Below are 3448 nucleotides of genomic sequence, written 5' to 3' on the forward strand. Positions count from 1 at the left end.
AGTTAGGTACGATCGTCATAGACTAGAAAGAATAAATTGGGTGTGTGTTAGCTACGCATGAACGGTTCGGCAGGAGTTACACCAAAAACACGTAGTTGTACCAGATTAAAATGAAACTATTGAGTTGTCCGGAAAGTTCGTGCCAATTTTTAAAGGTAAGAAAAAGGTCAATAAATATTTGCCATTACATTTTTAATCAACGAAATACGAACCATTTTGTTGCACAATGCATCTACATCTTTCCTTTAACTTGAAAATACCCTCTTCCCAGAATTGAGGTGGTTTCATGGCAAATAAGTGGAAAGATAAGCTACTATAAATGGGAACGAACTTTCCGGACAACCCAATAATAATAAGGTCCACCTTCAAATTTGCAACAATAGATAATTGAACATATCACCGAATGAGGTTAAGGCTATACTCATTTCTTTATCGTTCATTTCTTAATAAACGATGCTACCTTGAAGGCGGCAAGTTGGCCGATTCGTTAGCACGCCGGAGAAAATGCTTAACTGCATTTCGTCCGCGTTTATATTCTGAGTTCAAATTCCGCCCAGATCGACTTTGTCTTTCATCCTTTTCGGGATCGATGAAATAAGTACCAATTGAACACTGGGATCGATGTAATCGATTTAACCCCTCCCCCAAAACAGCTGACTTTGTGCCAAACTTTCAAACCAACATATGTTTCTGTTTCAATTGGTGCCACCCTAACAGCGCTGTCCTTCATAGATTCAAGCCAAACAACGTATATATATATAGGAGAAACTCCAAATAACCATAATATTCAAATCGATTAGGGACAATATTTATTTATTTATTTTAATTTTTTTCTTTGTTTTACCAATTTTTCTTATTTTAATGTTCCCATAAAAAGGAAAAAAGATGAACAGGTTTCTATCTTGGGTATTGCCATATGTGTGTTTTTTTTTTTATCGCAGTTATATTGCTGTATATGTTAATAATAATGTCGTTGATCTTGTTGCAGCCATCGATGTTGTAGTTCTTGTTGCTGTTGTTAAATTTTAATGAGGATGTAGCTTGCCCGTCATTGAATATAATTATAAAAGTAGGTGAAACATCGATTTAATGGTGAAATATTCATATTAAAAAGACAGAATTGAAGATAATTGAAGGTGAAACATTAATCGCAAATGTACATGTTTGACTGTTTGATAAGGTGTGCATATGTGTGTGTGTGCATGTGTGTGTGAGTGTGAGTGTGTGTGTCTGTATGTGTGTGTGTGCGTGTGTTTGTGAGCGTGTGTTATATAAGGTTTTACGCCAGTAAATTTTTTTCTTATTGTGTGCGTGTGCGTGTGCGTGTGTGTGTATGTGTGTGTGCATGTGTGTGTGTGTGTGTGTGTGTGTGTGTGTGTGTGTGTGTGTGTATGTGTGTGTGTGTCCACGCGTGCTTGAAAGTGAATGATGGCGAGTGTCTGCTAGTTTACACATTGGCTCCATTCAAGTTTAGGTTACCTTTATGTGGCTAATATTCAATTTCCATTACAATATTAAAAGAAGTCATTCACCATGTCAGATTTGATAGCACTGTACCTATATATGTATGTATGTTACGCACGCACACACACACACACACACACACACACACATATAATAAGAAAAAACTCTTCCTGGCGTAAAACCTTATGTCTCAATTTATGAGAGTTAGAGAGTGAGACAAGCAACGATCGGTCGGCCGTATATGTCAGCTGGTTCGAATTACAGTCGAAGCGCTTAGAGAACGTCCGTGTGACCAGCGTCTATCAGCAAGCAACAAGGAAGTCCACTTTCGAAATTCACGAATTAAATTTTGTTTCCATGAAAAGTCATTTTAGCCACAAAAATACACAACAACGGTCATTCTTTTATTCTTCTGCTTGCTTCAGTCATTTCACTGCGGCCATACTGGAGCACCGCCTTTTTAGTCGAAGAAATTGAACCCTGGACTTATTCTTTGTAAACCTTGTACTTATTCCATCGGTCTTTTCTGCCTAAGTGCAAAGTTACGGGGGACGTAAACACACCAACATCGGTTCTCAAGCGACACAAAGACACGCATAAGTACATAAGCGCTGTTCCGCTGCTGCAGCCGTTGCGACTCCTCGCTTTTCCGAGCCATAAGCTCATGAGGGCCGACTTCCCGGATTCTGTAACGCATATTATGTTCCTCTCCGGGACGGAATGCCTGTCCGTCGCAAGATTACTCATCTTCACCAGTTGAATGGACACTGGAGCAACGTGAAATGAAGTGTCTTGCTCAAGAACACAACGCATCGCCCAGTCCAAGAATCGAAAACACAAACTCACGATCATGAGTGCAACACCGAAACCAGTAATCCACGCACATCCACACACACAGACACACACACACATATATTCACACATGTAAGGAGAAAGAGGGAGAGAGAGAGAGGAATGTTATATATATAGGCGCAGGCGTGGCTGTGTGGCAAGAAACTTGCTTCCCAACCACATGATTACGGGTTCAGTCCGTCTGTGTGGCACTTTAGGCAAGTGACTTCTGCTATGGCATCGGACAGACCAAAGCCTTGTGAGTGGATTTCGTAGACAGAAACTGAAAGAAGCCTGTTGCATGTGTGAGAGTGTGTGTGTAAGTGTGTGTGTGTGAGTGTGTGTGTGTGTGTGTGCGTGTGTGTGCATGTGTGTTTTCCCCCCACCCCACGCCCATCGCTTGACAACCGATATTGGTGTCTTTACGTATCCTTAGCGGCACGGCAATAACGACCGATAGAATAAATACTAGGCTTAGAATGAATAAATCCTCCTGGGGTTGATTTGTTCGACTCCAGCGTGGCCGCAGTCAAATGAATGAAACAAGTAAAAGAAAAGAAAGAAAAGGTGTAGACATGTATATATACACAAGTAAACGTACATATATGCGTGCGCGCATTGAATACCCAAATATATTCGTGAATATATCCACGCACACACACACACATACAATGGACGTGGTGCAGACAGCTGGTTGGCCTGTAACATTAGCAAGGCATGTATAGATCACCCGAAATTGATCAATAACGTCTAATAATGAACGCATCCAATACACATCGTCCCATACCGAAATTAAATAGATATTCCGATGCGATGATTGCTGCCATACAACTCCGATATATAGCAGCAGAAGTTACTTATTAAGCGAGAGCTACGACAGTGAATAAACAAAATGGAGTCGGCAGTTATGTAATACATTCATCGCAAAACGTGTAGCTTTAAGACGCTACATAATATGGATTCGGTGCACGTCTTGAAATCACATATACTACATAACTATCTCTTCCAGTTCCTACATTCGCACACTATATATGTGCGTATGCGTGAGAGTGCATACGTGTATGTGTCTGTGTGTGTATAGATAGATAGATAGATAGATAGATAGATAGATAGATAGATAGATAGATAGATAGATAGATAGAGTGATATATAT

This window comes from Octopus bimaculoides, chromosome 11, assembly GCF_001194135.2.
Source record: "Octopus bimaculoides isolate UCB-OBI-ISO-001 chromosome 11, ASM119413v2, whole genome shotgun sequence".
Classification (NCBI taxonomy): Eukaryota; Metazoa; Mollusca; class Cephalopoda; order Octopoda; family Octopodidae; genus Octopus; species Octopus bimaculoides.